Source organism: Cervus elaphus, chromosome 30 (assembly GCF_910594005.1).
Source record: "Cervus elaphus chromosome 30, mCerEla1.1, whole genome shotgun sequence".
NCBI classification, from domain to species: Eukaryota; Metazoa; Chordata; class Mammalia; order Artiodactyla; family Cervidae; genus Cervus; species Cervus elaphus.
In genome coordinates, this window is record NC_057844.1 from 40414706 (window position 1) to 40431686 (window position 16981).

The following is a 16981-nucleotide window of genomic DNA, read 5'->3' on the forward strand; positions in this document are numbered from 1 at the left end:
TAGATTGACTGGTAACTGAAGCCCCATACTGAAACAGGCTCATCCTTAGAAAAGACGAGTTTCATTTATCTGGATAAATTTCATAGAGGCTGAATGACACTGAAAGGAATTCTGGGTCAGAATTCCTACATTGCTTGGAAAGTTGGACTACATGACTACAAAATGTCCTTCAACTCTACAATTTTATAATTTCAAATTTAAATTCTATGTCATAACATTAGAGAAAAAGACAACCCCTTTTCATTAGTTTACTGCTCTATAGAACACTGGTCTATATCAGAGGGAAGTGAAAGATTTGCCCAGGAGGAGAATTGGAATAAACTCAGGTTCCCTGGCAGGCAGTTTGTGTTTTATCTCATGACTGCATTGCCTCTTCTCATGTTGCTCGTTTAGAAATGAAAGGTTATAAAAAGACATTACAAAGAAAATATCTTAATAGTCAAGGTTAGACTAGTCATGCAATAAACTAACCAAAAACTAGAAAGAGGGACTGTATCATGAACTAATTTAGTTCAGGGATACATGAAGTCTCATGTATTCCTTTAAGAGGTCCACTGTGAGAGTATTATGGAATAATTTCTACCTAAAGACACCTGTTAATGTTCATAGATGGGTCTCTTAAAAGATGTATAGAAATGAAATTTATTAAGGCGGGAGAGGAAAACTCAAGCTTTTGAAAATTTGCTCTGTTGAAAATTTATTTGCATCAGTATACTTTGATGATTTTAAAGTATTTATATCCAATAATTATATTTTCATGTTGAGCAACTGAACTTCTACAGAAGTGACTATTTTTAACAAAATCTTCTAGGACAACCTCCAAGTATTTTCAGAATAACTATGAAAGCCAATGTTGACAAAAAATACACGATTTAAAAAACAAAAGCTCTAAGGGTGGTATACTCTTCTTTTTCCATTTTCAATACAGCAGAGATTAAGATTCAGGAGAATTTAAAATTCAGAATACTCCCTGAGGTTCTTAGATATAGGTCATTTCATTTAGATAAAAACACAAACTTGTAATAAGTAATATAATTCACTCTTTACCACAGAATTAGCTGTTTTAATAATCTAGAATAAGTCCTTCTTTTTGGCACACTAATTCATGACAGCTCATCTACATGCCCACCCCAGGGGGACCTGGAATCACTAACCCTGCGGCTTACATAGCATTACGATGACCCTAGAGAATCACAGCCACTGAAATTGTGGTTCCACAGCCAATCTCTGGCTGCATTTTCCTTTAACATATGCGTGCTTATTCATTTAAAGTTTTTTCCCCCTCTCTTTTTTATTTTTAACTCAAAGGCACATTCTTAAGGAATATAAGGCTGAATTTCAGGGTGGCTTGATGCTACAACACATTTGAAAATATTACCAAATAGCAGCATATAGGAACTGAGCAACAGGCTTGAAAGCAAACAAGACATCTATAAATACACTCTAGGAGCTTCTAAAACAATGCAGAAGTGGCATCTGGCATGGGTGAGATGGCAATTTAAGCTCTTCAAGTCTTCATCCAAATTGATGTTTAAAACTCTTTCAAACAACTGATTACTTAAAGAGAAAAAGAAATCATGTTGTGTTGGTTGATTTTTCTGCCACTGAAACTGGAAAGAAATTGTAGTTATTAAGTAGCCAGTGACACATGAGGAATGAGAACTGTCCAATTCCCTGTAATAGGGATTGGTTTATGAAAATCATTCCTGGGTAGGGAAGATTATTATTAAATATTATTGTTAATAGTAATGTATTTCATTGATTCTAAGCTGCCCTCAATTGTACAATGTATTAATATTATGAATTCATGTCCTATTAAATATGCTATCAATATATTTTAAGATGCCATTGATTGCAATATGCAGTACAAATTCAGAAATATCAAAATGGCTGTTGTGAATTGTTAGAATAAAATAATAGTGTTTTCTAGTTCCTATTTTGTTTGCTGTTCTATGGCACTGACTTGGGCCAGTGGAAACACCTGAGGGTATCATAGTCAGAACAAACTGGAATTCTGGCTTTGGATATCAGCTTGTGTGTACCCAATTTATATTTTCTACATCTCCCTTCATTTCCTTTCTACAGATCTCAGCTTATAAGGAACATTTCCTTTTTTTTTTTTTCTCTTTTCTTTCTCTTTTCAGTCCATCTCTCTGATAAACATAAAACTTAAGGTTTTCTAAAATTATTAAGTGGAACATCTAACCAAACACCAGTTCTTCACAACCTAGGTAATTTCACAACAACACTGGTGGACAGTATTTGGGAAAGGGATACAACTAGTGGTTTGTAAACAGCAATATACTGAAAGGAGGATGTAAAATGAGACTAATCAAAGAGAATTTGCGAATATATGCAGCAAAGTTGTCAGGAGCCAATTTGGAAAAAAACACTTGTAGAAAAATACAACTGGGAGAAATTATAGTACATTTTCAAATTGGAGTGAGGTGTTGGCATGTTTTCTCATGTTTTTCTCTCATATAATACTGTCTTGGACAGTGGGAGAATTGGAGAGCTGGTAATGCTGATTGCTGTGAAGTTATGCTGTTCTTGTTTCCTGATACTAGAAAGCAACAAAGAGCTTCCCTGACATGTCTTTGATGATGCTTCCTCAACTGCTCTAACCTCCTCTCTACCATGCTGAAAATTCTTAAATTCTAAACATAAGTGATAAGGTAGAGTGAATCAGTGCTTCAGTGTAGCAGCTGTTCCTCTTCAAGAGTACTTATGTTCCAGATGGCATCATAGTCTAGACCTGTGTCCTTTGAGTTTGTTTCATCATCCAGTGCTAAAGTAAAGAATGCTGGAAGAGGGACTGAGTACCTGCTTTGAGAATTCAGTATGTTATATTTAATTACACCTGCTAGAAATTAAGGGTAAATAAACAATTTACATAAGTGCTCTATTTTATAGCACTCTTTAATCTCTTGATATGGAGGCTAAAATTGCAATTGGAATCAATTATGGGGACTTCAATTTGACATTTTACAAATTAGGTGATAATAATAGGGAAGAACACTAAAATATTTGTGGCTCCATTTTTCTGTGCTGAAATTTTATACAATGTGTTCATGAAAACTCTATAACATGACTGATGGCAATTACTTCTATACATTTATCCTATATTATTATTGTAGAGCAAGGTAAATAGCAAGGAGATCTCATTTATTCATTTTACTCAGCAAGTATTTTATCAGTGTCTAGCGACTTCTTTCACTTTTCACTTTACCTCATTGGAGAAGGAAATGGCAACCCACTCCTGTGTTCTTGCCTGGAGAATCCCAGAGACGGGGGAGTCTGGTGGACTGATGTCTATGGGGTCGCACAGAGTCGGACACGACTGAAGTGACTTAGCAGGGCTTCCTAGTTGGCACTAGCAGTAAAGAACCCACCTGCCAATGCAGGAGACATAAGAGATGCGGATTTGATCCTTGGGTCAGGCAGATCCCCTGAAGAAGGGAATGGCTACCTACTCCAGTATTCTTGCTTGGAGAATCCCACGGACAGAGGAGCTTAGAGGGCTGCAGTCCAGAAGGTCACAAAGAGTCAGACATGACTGAAGGGACTTAGAAAGCATGCTTGAAGAGTCAGGGACTGATACTTGCAAACCAAATCATATTCAGGTAAAAATGTCAGGAAGAAGACTGGTTGGTAATCTATTTAAATCAAATCTTGTCTATTGAAATTTCAACCATAAATTCAATGAATGCACCAGAATATCTATCACTATTTCCTCAGTCTGCTTTCTCAAGTGCAATTTTGTAGGTCAAAAGTTTGGGGGTGATCCTCTTGCCTCCATCATAAAGATGAAAATATAACATGAATTATCTTTAGTGATAAAGAACAGTTACCAAAATAGAGATGATTCAACTCTTGCACAGTGAGCTATGTTGTAATGGAAATTGGCTTTCAGGTGCTGTGACATGTAATTTTATAATACATTTAGAACATTTAACCTATCCATGTTTTTTTCAGCTCTGTCTGCAACAGTGAGAGGTAGTGCTATTGTTACAGATTCTGCTAAAGCTACTTATGTGCTATTAATATACAGGAATAAAATGGAATTCTTTCTTCTCTGGTGGTCTCTTCCAGATATTCAAACTCAACTTGGCCTAAAAATGTCACCAACCACAAGGATTATTTGATTTTCTTTGTCCATAATTGATTACTTGGCTTTTACTAAAAAGTACAATTTAATAATGCCTAAAAAAGAGAGAAAATCTGATCAATTCCATGTCAAAAATTCCTAAAATTTTCTGAAATTGAAAGGAATGTCCATAAACAACCTAATTCCAGTCTTATTTTCAGTGATCAAGCATAGATCATATAGTAAAGAAAAATGAAATTTTCTATGAGAGAGAGAGAGAAAGAAATTGCAAATCCATTTTATTAATAACTCAATGGAAAATGCCTAAACTTATTTTTATATGAAGTGGCCTTGAAGCTTACCTTTACCATTTGAGAGATTCTGAGCAAAGTACTCTGACTTATTGAGCCTTAGTATCATCCTCTGAAAAATGATGGAAATACACATGCTCTTTTCATTGAGCATTGTGAAGATCACATGGTCTGATGTATTCATGTTTAACATATTGTGTGCACATCATGAGCACTCAAAGTGGTTCCCATCATTTAAGCATGTCATATAAATTGCATGAACTGTTTAAAACATGGTTAGGAAGATTTTCATGTGGCCATGCTTTACTTACAGTCCATGACACTTGTTGACCTGAAGTACTGAACTTAATGGTAATCTCTTAAAATATCTTTGAAAATAGCTAGTATAAATCAAAGTAACTAAATACTTTGACCAAATCATGCAAATTCTCCCAGGAAAGAAAATGGAAACAATTATGATTTAAAGTAAATTAATACAAACCAATATCAACAATATGAATATCTATTTGATTGAGGAAATGGATTTCCCATAGTGAGAATCCAAATCATTGATACCTGTATGAGGAAGGAGATGCCACTCTCTCACCACCCCACTCCCAGTTTTTAAGGGCAAATCTCTAGACAGTGCTATCACATGTGCATCTTCTTCTGCCCCCACATCTGCCTTCTCCCATTTTGCATAAGCCCTGATGGATTCTGTCAAATCACACAAGTAATAACATAACCATCTGAAACATTAACAGAAGACTTTCTTCTGACATCGGCTGTCACACTATGTGTGAATTAAATTTGCTCCATTAAAACAATTTAGTTTTGTTCTGACTGTTCAATGTTGCCATTCAAATCTGTGAGCAGTCTTACTGCCTCTTCACCACTATTAACAAGTCTTAATCGTTCAGAGATTCAGCACAGTTGGATATTGCAAACAGAGCAAATTCCCCATTTGATTCCAGCACAGAATTTACCCATGAAACTAGCAGAGTGTTCATATGAAATTCTCTAACTTCATCTCCTTTTCTCCCAATTCTCTGTGAAAAAAAAAGCAACTATATAGGAGATTATTTGTAGGCTGTTATTTCTTGAATTTGCAGTGGCTGTTAATATCCAGTATTATCAAGAATTTGAACAGATCCCAAACATGTGATTCTTACTTTAAAATTAAAACTGTCCTACCATCCTGAAAATCAGCAGTTTTGCTTCTCAAAGTGTATGACTAGTACATCTGGTTACCCAATCCAGTGGGGAGGAAATCACTATAATAGGTTCAGGATGTGCATAGCATGACATCTGCTCTCCAGTACCCATCTGACTCTGAATATGAGCCCTTCAAATAAGTAATCAAGCTTTCATTAACTCTAAAGTAGTTCCCACATTTGGTCACAGATAATAAACAGTTAACAGCTAAGTCAACTGACTCATTTTCAAGTAGCCTTTGTTAGTTTTGTGACAAGGCTGAATATTTTTCGTTATCTTAAATACCGCATTCATCAGGTAATTCATCAGCTGATTTCCCTTCTGCTATTGGAAATGCTATTTTCCCCAGGGCCTTATTTTTTTTAAAAACAATACTATTCTTCGGGCTTGCAAAAGGGTTAAATCATAAAAGAACATGCTTGCTAATGTCAATGGCTAGTGATTTATGACAAGAGCACTTTTATTCAATTATTGTCTGAAAGACTAAATGTACCTCCTGGGGTCCAGAATTTAGTCACATAAAGTGTCTGGCTCACATTGCCAGAACTGATCATTAATTATGAGGACCACAGGTGGCAACCCATGTATATCTAAGCTTTTTCTGAAAATGTGCAGCATGAGAGCTATTAGAGGTAAAAGTCCACTGGTGGAAGACTGGGAGAAAATATTGCAAAATGATGTATCCTTTAAAGTATCTAAGTCAAACTCTGATTTAGAAATCAGAAAACCCAAGGGAATCATACTGACAAGCACATACACCTGGTATTTAGCTGCTTCCAGTCCAGGGTTCAGCCCTCTCTATTCTAGGTAGGGTCTTCTCAACACTGAGAGCACATTATGATCATTTTCAGTGCTTTTTAAAAATAATTTTGGGTTTATATCCACAAACAGATATAATTGATCTGGATGGGAGCCTTTAACTGATGTTTCTTAAAAGCTCCCAGGTAATTCCAATGTGGCTTCTCCATTGATGTTTGTTGTAACATCAGAAGAAACTTCTCTTAGGATCAGAGATAGTTTGTTCTTATTTTGAGAAATGCATTCTCTCCACACCATGGGTAGTGGGTAGTACATTTCTTCTGTCTTCATCACTGGAAAACTTAAAAGTCTGGTGTACAGTGAAAGGTGTTTGCATGGACCTTCAAGGGCATACATTCTCTTCTGATTCAAGAATCAAAAAATCATTCTTTTCTGATTCAGTGAATGGTAGCGCCATTCAGTTCTATGGCACTGCCTTTTCTTTCTTTGGTATTTTTTCTGTATATCTAATACATATTAATTGATGTTTTAAGTTTTGTTATGAGTTACCTTTTTGGTACAGCACAAAATATAAGGAACTAGATCCTAAACAATGGAGAAAGAAGACGACAAATATATGATTAAAAGTCATGAGAGGCCTAAAGAAACAATGTCTTTATATATCTTGCTTGAAAATCCACAAACCCTTTAATATGGACAATAAAGAAAGAAAGACAAGAGCAAATCTGAAACAGGAATGGTGGGCTAAGTGTAAGAGTGAACGAGAAAAGGGGAAAAAAAAAGTATTGGAAGGCAGAGATATGAAAGTTGAGTAGTGGTTACAAGGAAGTTGGGAAGGCAGAGGGGTGTGACAGTTTGGGATGATGTAGGCTGGATGAAGCATAAGCTGGAATCAAGATTGCCAGGAGAAATATCAATAACCCAATCACCTCAGATATGCAGATGACACCACCTTTGTGGCAGAAAACAAAGAGGAACTAAATAGCCTCTTGATGAAGGTGAAACAGGAAATTGAAAAATCTGGCTTAAAACTCAACGTTCAGAAAACTAAGATCATAGCATCCAGTCCCATCACTTCATGGCAAATAGATGGGGAAACAATGGAAACAGTGACAGGCTTTCTTTTCTTGGACTCCAAAATGACTGCAGATGGTGATGGCAGCCATGAAATTAAAAGACACTTGCTCTTTGGAAGAATGACTAAGACAAACCTAAAGAGCCTATTAAAAAGCAAAGACATTACTTTGTCAACAAAGGTCCATCTAGTCAAAGCTGTGGTTTTTCCAGTAGTCATGTATGGGTGTGAGAGTTGAACCACGAAGTGGTTGGGCACTGAAGAATTGATGCTTTTGAAATGTAGTGTTGGAGAAGACTCTTGAGAGTCCCTTGGACCACAAAGAGATCAAACCAGTCAATCCTAAAACAAATCATTCCTGAATATTCATTGGAAGGACTGATGCTGAAGATGATGCTCCAATACTTTGGCCATCTGATACGAAGAGCTGACATTAAAAAGACCCTGATGCTGGGAGACATTGAAGGCAGGAGGAGAAGGGGATGACAGAAGATGAGATGGTTTGATGGCATCACTGACTCAATAGATACAAATTTGAACAGGCTCCAGGAGATGGTGAAAGACAAGGAGGCCTGGCGTGCTGCAGACCATGGGGTCACCAAGAGTTGGACATGAATGAGCAAATGAACAACAAGGGTAACCATAATTCTGAATCTCAACATCATGATATAACACCTTTATTGTTCCTTATTTTCTGGCAACACCAATTTGGAGCCCCATCTGCCTCAAGAACTCCTTATTTACAAAATGCCCATATTTTTAGTAGCTGAAAGACTTGCCTCTGCACCATCAATAAATGTGGGATTTAACATTTTATGTGAAGCAATTTTAGAAAAAACCTAAATGTACTTTGGATCAGAAAATGCTGTGGTGGTATTGGTGACTGATATTTTATGTTACCATTAATTGAATAAACAAAGTCGCTGATGTGAAAGCCTAGGGAAATATATGTAAATATCAAAATATGTTCATTTGACTCCAAGATGTGGACAGTTAATCCCATTTCATCCCCTTGTTTTGATACTATTCATTTCAAGAAAATCAAACAGAATTAAACTTTTGTATGGTCTAGAAAATTTATAAGTTTTAATAAACTTTTATATAGTTCCATTTATCTATATTAATTGCCTCAGTGAAGATCCTACATTGATTCAACATGGAAATAAAATTGCTTCAAAGACCTAGAAAAAGTGCTCTAACTGATTCTATACAAAAAATAAAATTTCAATAATTATGGCTAATATTTCATTGTGATTTTGTGGCTTTTAAAACAACTACAGTTTCAATGGCCCCATTTATACTTGGTATTTGAACTTTTAATAAAAATTAAGGTGACAGACTAATTCACTTATCTCCACCTAGCAGTTAAGAGTGTTTGGCAGTGTGTGCTCAAGGAAAATAAGCATAATGGACATTGTTACATAATGAACATTGAAAACATAAGCTTTGATATTGCAGAGTGATATTAAGAAACGATAAAGTTTAAATATCAAAAATTACTGATGCTAGAATATTTGTTTGGCTTCTGAAATGAATCCTTGTAAATTTTAGAAATGATTGATAAATGTTATGACAGCAAATGAAATAAAGAAAAAAAGACATTGAAGAATTAGACTCATTTTCCTTAAAACATATATTAAATACATTGAAATAAAGTTGTTTCATCAACTACATCATTAAAGGAAATCAACCATGAATATTCATTAGAAAGACTGATGCTGAAGCTGAAGCTCCAATACTTTGACCACCTGATGTGAAGATCCGCCTCATTGGAAAAGACTGAAGGCAGGAGAAGAAGGGGATAGCAAGGGACCAGATGGTTGGATGGCATCACCCATGTAATGAACATGAGTTTGAGCAAACTCTGGGAGATAGTGAAATACAGAAAAGCCTGGCGTGCTGCAGTCCATGGGGCCGCAAAGAGGCGGACACTACTTAGCAACTGAATAGCAAGAGCAACATCATTAGTGTCATGGACAGTAAAGGACTATATTATACTTATTTTAATAATGCATATTTACAGAATTCTACTCTTTATACTCAGATGTCCCCATCTGAGCTTCAGAACAGTCCTGTGAGGTAGACATAGGATTTATCATTAAGGAATCTAAGACTTAGAGTTAAGAAACAAAAATTAAACCAGATTAATTTTGATCAGCTCAGTGTTTGAACAGTTTGTGTAGTGTTCCTTCCCATAGTTATTTGAAAATGTTTCTGGTCACACCGACTTCATACTGCAGATGTTTATAAAACAAGGTAAAAATACACTTAGTATAAACACATCTAGCATAATCTATGTCTGTAGTATTTCAATTGGAAAAAGCTGGAGAGCTCTCTGAGGTTTTCCTTCTTGTTGGGCTTACAGCTTTAGGAAAGTCACAGAAGATTTAGCAAGAAGGGAAGGAAGGGTACACTCCTGGTCAGACAGAGTAACAGACCACTGGGAAAGTTATGAAAGGAGTGAGACATGTCATATACACATCCCTTCCTCAGGGGCAGCATTCCAACTGAAGTCCTAGTCAATGTGAACCGATTTAAAAGTATTATGGCAGTTACATGCTTCAGGTAGGCTATGAAAGGGAAACTGAAGAAGAAATTCATCCTTCCAGATAATTAGGTGAGTCCTATGCATTATGCACCTTTATATTTTGGGACAGTGAACACTTCCAGACACACTACTCACTTCTTCCCTTGAGGAAATAGGCCTATATCTCCATGAAGGGCAGTAGTAACGATCACAGAGGAACTCCTTTAGTCTCTAAGAAAGGCAAATGGGTGCATTCTAGGAGCTTTCTAACATAAAAATGTCTAAAGAGAAAACTCAAATAGAACTCTTGAGAGTAATAATTCCAATTCCAATTTTTCCACACAATTTCCAAAAGAGACTTTTAATTTATTCTAATGACAGCAGTCTTATTTGCTAGGGAACAAACTCAGGATGAAAATGTTTTTAAAATGAAGGACAAAGAAGGTGCTACAACTAAAAAAGTTGTAGAAATTTTAAGTAACTGTCTCTTAGGAACAATGATCTTGTTTTCCATCCTAATTAATAGTGTTCATGAGAGCAGAAGAGCCTGGCTGTAAATAATATCCTATTATCGGTGTTATTATTACTAAACTGAAGAAAATACGGTCCAAATAAAGAACTAGTGTCGATTAATCTTGAACTACCTCAGTTAATTAGCAAAACATTCATACATTTTATAAAATATTCATTCTAGGAAATATCTATAGTTCTGGGAACTAGTACACAAATTAAATGTGTAAAACATTAGACACTTGCTATATAGCAAACTGACATTGAGAGAGTAAAAGTGTCAAGGCTCCTAAATCCCTGTATGAAAGACTTATCATTCACTGTAAAAGAAGGCTAATAGTGTGTCCAGAGAGTACTTGGTCCAGCAAACCCAATGCTCCTTAGGATTCACTCCACTGACATTTTAACATTGTTGATGGAAAGTGGGTGTGGTATGCACTGGGGAGGACACGCAAATGGTCCTCACTTCCCTTAAACAAAAATAGGATGAAATGGGAAATGCTGTCTCAGTATTTGCATACTTCCAACTAAAACCCTCTCATGTTCATCAGTTATTTAAATCCCATCTGTCACTTTGACCCCCTTAATTCCTAAAAAAAAAATGTTTTCTCTACACATTCAACTTCATGAACTGTTCTATTCCACAAGTGGATCTATAGATTGAATTGAGAGATGACGGTGTTCATAGAGTTTCAGATTCCCTGTTTTCTTTGGTGATTGAAATTAAAATAACAGGAAAATGAAAGCTCTGTTAAATTAAATATTCATTAGTCTCCCTAACTGGTTTAAAAGGGAAAATCTGTTCCATACGATTACACAATTCAATGATGATAGTCAAAAAATATCCACCCCAGTATGCACTGGCAGAGAAGGCAACGGCACCCCACTCCCAGTCCTCTTGCCTGGAAAATCCCATGGATGGAGGAGCCTGGTAGGCTGCAGTCCATGGGGTCACTAACAGTCAGACACGACTGAACAACTTCACTTTCACTTTTCACTTTCATGCATTGGAGAAGGAAATGGCAACCCACTCTAGCGTTCTTGCCCGGAGAATCCCAGGGACGGGGGAGCCTGGTGGGCTGCCGTCTATGGGGTCGCACAGAGTCGGACATGACTGAAGTGACTTAGCAGCAGCAGCATGCACTGCATGAGGGCTGTCCAATGTTCTCTTTGAATGACTGTCTAGATATTAGTAACAAACACCAAAGAAACAGAATTATTCAAGAACTCACTATTTGATCTTAATAAGACACTTATAAATGAAGTGCCTCTCTATTAAGATTCTTAGGTTTCTTCCAAGTATTCTGAATTGATTATTTTCATCTCATCACATTTTTTTGTTCTTTCTTTTTCATACATGATAGGAATGTTGAGAGATTTAAGGCACCTCATTTAGTACCACAGAAACTCGAGTCTTAATTAAGATAAAATATGATTTCTCAATAACAAGACTGTTCATGCCTAATAGAAAAGAATATCTTATCCTATTAACTTATTATCATTCACATTACAGTTTATGCTATAGGCTTTATAGTATAAAATAGTAGCCTACACAAAGAATGCCTTCTGAAGTTTCAGTCAAACACTGAAATATGCATCCCATAACTTTTCAAATCCAGAAATGAGTAACAGGAGTCTTTTATGGATAGAGACTAAGAGAAGCATTAATATAAACTAGACCAGTTCAAAGTCAAATTACTACTTGATGGTTACAGCACTATTTTTATAGAATATAAAATATACTAGTATAATGAATGAAAAGTCTTTCTAAGGTATTTAGAAAGTCACTTCAATGACGTTGCTCAAACTTCAGAAGAGATGATATATCTGTCAATAAAATGACACCAAAATCATATTTTATAAGGATTTTATATTAACATGTGCTTTTGAAGAATGACATTATATGGTCTTCATCTATAATCAGAAACTCTTTTGCTCTTAACTTGCAAGGCAATAAGTTTAAGAATTAATTTTGTCTGCTATAAAGCTGGCTTGCCTTTAATCTTCAGATTTAATAGTTCTTTTTGCTGAATGTTTTAGGCAGGTAATTGAGGAAATAGTCCACGTTCCATCTCAGTCAACATAAAATGACATTGGAGTGTCTTCAAATGTTTCCAGGAAATTCATGCTAAACAGTCTCTCTGTTATGTTTGATATTGAATAACAGCAGAAATCCAGGTATTTAATGAAGACTTTCCTAAGATTCTATGTAATGAAGCTATATGCTCATGATAACTCAGTTTATAACTAAGATGTTACAAAACTAATCATACATACGATCCATATAAATTAATCCGTGAATATATGATGATCTATACAATAGAGAATGCTACACGTGCCATATGTTCTTTCATCCAAATGAAATTTCTTACTGTAATTTTGAGGCCAAAACAAACAAAATAAAATAATTGTCCTTGGTTTTCTCTGATGGGTATTTTGATTCAGGCTTTCTGCCATTATTTATGTCAGTGGAAACCCTGAAAAATCATCTGCTGACTAAATTTTGTAAAGTGCACAAAAATAGGCATGGAACATCGGAAACCAACAAATGACCCTATCCAGAATAGAGCCTTCCAGGAATCTTTGAGACAGTTCACATTTAGAAGCGGCAGTGGTTACACTGAGGAGTTATGAAAGGGTTCCAATTCTGAAATGCTTTCAATGCAGTGGATAACTGGCAAATTCTTTCTCTTTTATTAAAAGTACTTGGCCAGAAAAGCCTATTTCAATCAAAACAAACTTCCATTTAGGACAGACTTTTTTCTAAATATTTTCATAAAGTAAATACTGAAGCTTTATTTTTTTTTTAAAATCCCTCCTCTCTCTTTTCTGATAGGAAGTGAGATTGCAGTTTGGCCAGGAACAACTGTGATTTTGGTTTTCTAAGTTTTGTTATTCTTTCATGGTTCTGAATTTTGCTATATAGGTGCCCAGAGGCAAGTGGGAGCATTTTTATTTTTATACATACAAAGTAGATAAACAATGTAGGAAAGAGGCTCTAATGGACCGTTTCTCTGCTCCCCTCATCTCGCCTACAGCGTTTTGTCTGTTCTGCAAGTATTACAGTTCATCTGAAATGGCTTCGTATATCGTTATTTTTAGACTTAACAGTCTTTTTTATTCAATTCCTTATCTTTAACAGCTGATAATAGGATGCTTAAACTTTCTATTAGACCTTCATTTTTTGAATTAGAAATTGAATTTTTGGATAAATAAAATGGTTTTATCTTTGCAATTATTCAAATCTACTGATGGTATATATACATATATATATATATATACATATATATATTTGAGGTGGGAGTTTAGCAAGAGGAGAGAATGAGAAAAAGTCCACATCACAAATATAAAAGCGTGATGTGGATCTACTAGGATAGCAGTGACACGCTTTTTGGTCACATCCAACTACACAGTCTGTGCTGTTCCTCGGGGTGAGGGTGGCAGGTTCAGGATGCTTGCTTTACTTTAAAGGGACCTCATTCATTGGCTAATGTTCACATCTGTGTCAATAAGCTTGAAGAGAGAGCCACATCCAGTGTTTTTTAATCAAAAGGAATAACTGTGATCAAATGCTTTTGAAAGAAGGCAAGGACATTTGGGGTCTATTCCACCATGGCTACCTTTTCAATAGTCAAAATTGTGTTCTCATGTTTCAGACACATATTTACAGAAACTGTCCACTGTTCTTTTTTTTTTTTTTTCCCTCATTAGGAATTAGAATGCCTTTAGAGATGAATTGTTAAGAAATAGCTGGAGTCTGGGCCAGTTCTCCTGTATTTTGGTCTGTGGTCTCAGTCAAAGTGCTTCATCGTTCCCCACCAACCCCTGTACACCCTTCCCCTGCTCCCCCCAGTTGAGTATGCATTACATGCAGGATATAACTATCATATCCTTAAACAAATGTCCTTTTCAAAAGTGTAAGATAAAGCAGACCTAGAAAGTCTGCTGCTATAATGATTTCATGTTTTGCTGATCCTGGTCTTTTCTTCTGAAAGGCTTTTTAGTGGTCCCCAGTGAAAAGTTGAGATCAGCATTTAAATGCAGGTCTACCTTTTTAACATACTTTAAGTCTTCAGAAGTCACTAAGTCTCAGTGGCTTTGAGAATTTATAAGCATATCTAGGATGTTAAAAGTTACCTTCCATGTCTTTTTTTTTTTCCCTACAAAATTACATTAATTGGAATTTGTATTTTTCCTCCCCTTTGTGATTTGAAGGAAACATACTACCAAATAAGATTTGTTCAAGACCATTTCTTTGTGTGAAACAACTCTCCCTAGACAGTTAGGGACCAATTATAGGAATTTCTTATATTCTTTGGATTTTTACAGCTGCTATATGCTGGTTCCTCTCCTAGGTAATAGCAGCATGTACATGTGCAATGAGACACAGAAAGAAAAAAAAAGAGAGAGAGAAAAGAAAAAAGCAATTATGTTGTTTCTTGTTATATGCAATTACCAGCATTTGGTTAGAATGCCTGTGTGAGTTTTAATTCTAAATGAAAAGATTAAGGCAGAAGAAGTCAACATTCTCTTTAAAATTACCACTTTTCTGAATCAATCTACATATTCATTTGCATTTAAAACTTGGCATTTCTTGCTTCAGTCATATTTTGCTTCCATGTCCTTTGAAGTCCTTCTCTATTTTCTTTATACTTGTCATAAAGACAGTTTTATTTACCATTAAAAGCCTGAGACAAACTGGTCAAGGCCTGAAGCTTTCAAGTTCTTAAAAGTTTGCCTCTACAAATTAAATTGCAATAATACAGCCACTGAAAACTGTCCAACGATGAATACAATAAATAGCCAAGATCTTTTGATCTTTAAAAAATGTATCATATTAAGTTTTTTTTATTTCTATGATGTAGAACTATTGCAGGACCTTGTCAGTTCTAATTGAGAATGGAATTGTCCAAAAAAAAAAAAAAAGAAGAAACTTCACATTTTTATTGAGCATCCACTATGTGCTACAACTAGGATAAGGCAAAATTTAAGGAGGTTTTCATCCCTTGGTTTATGCTCAAAATTGAATACCCAAGTCCTTGCCCTAATCTATTCAGGGCAAAGAGACTTCAACTATTAATACATTTAAAGACCAACTCTGAGCTAATAATGTGATCAGGTTTTTTGAAGAAATATTAAGGTGTATAGTTACATGGAAAAAGTCCTAAGACAAAGAGAGACCTGACCTCCTAGAGTTTGTGATCCTTGGAAACCTGCCTATCAATGTGAAGACAGTAAGTACAAACTAGCAAGCATATAAATTCCTGTTGCTGACCATTTGAGTGGGAATTCTATTTCACTCCCTAGTCCTGTAATACAGATACATTATTTTTAATACTTCTAAATCTCACTTTATTAATGAAATGCATACAATAATAGTTCCCACTTTACAGATGTAATGATGCTACATATATACAATGTATGTACATGTAGATGTTACAATAATATTACATATGTAATAAGGTATCTTACTTTAAATGTAAAGCCCAGTATGCTGTTAGGACTTGATAGATGTTGTTATTATGATGATTATCATCATAATTTTTATAAGAAAGGAAGGAAACAAAACTGAACAAAGCATTTACTTTCATACCAAATGAAGGAACATTAAAAGGAAAATTAAACTATAAATACTAACAGCCAAGAATTTTTATTTGATTGTTTTATGATTACCTGTTATCCTAAAAAATTGCAAAGAAATTGCAATTTTACTTCCATGAATAAAATTACTTTAAAAGCTTATCCCCTATAACAATCTAAGGTTATTCACATGAAAACTAGGTAATGGCATTGAAATAAAAATGTACTTGTGTAGTGTTTGAACTTTTAAAATTTTGCTTTTAGTTGAGCTCTTTCACACAACTTGGCATATTTAGTCTTTCCAAACACTCTGAAGAGTATTTTTATCCCCATTTTACAGATGAAGAAACAAAGATACAAGGTTACAGAGTTTCTTAGTGGCAGAGGTATCTAATATTCACTTTTGAATTAGAAATTCTATAAATCAGAGTCTTATAAGGGTAACAGGCTGGAATATTTTCAGTCCACATTTACGGTAACAATAATTTTAGTTTTAATTAAAAAAATCCAAGGCATAGCTTTGTATAACAAATCAGTAAAAAAATAGAAATTATTACATTTATTAAGCCTGTTATGATTGCATTGACAAGAATGAAGGATGTAGAACTAAGGTACTTTGCACAAATATTAATCAGAAATATAATCGTTGGCTTCATATTCTTTTTAACAGCCCCATGCTGTGGCCCTAACCATCCCCTTGGTTTGCTAAATCAGTAAGTATTATTTAAGTCATGTTATTCTTAAATGTAATACAGCAAAGATAAGTGCCTGTCATTATATTGAGGAATGAGAACACTAGTCTGTAAATAAATGGAGAACCATTTACAATTACAGTTGACCCTTGGTAAACATCGGTTTGAAGTGTAAGGGTCTACTTATATGTGTGCTTTTTTCAATAAATATGTCCTATACTGCAACTTGCTCCATGTTTCTTATTT

At 35.1% G+C, this 16981-nt stretch overlaps 1 protein-coding gene across 6 annotated transcripts in view; it reads right to left on the minus strand.

Annotated features, from left to right (window-relative positions):
- The window catches only part of PCDH9 (protocadherin 9), a 1103318-nt gene that overhangs the window by 992699 nt on the left and 93638 nt on the right, over positions 1 to 16981 (minus strand). The window lies entirely within an intron of this gene.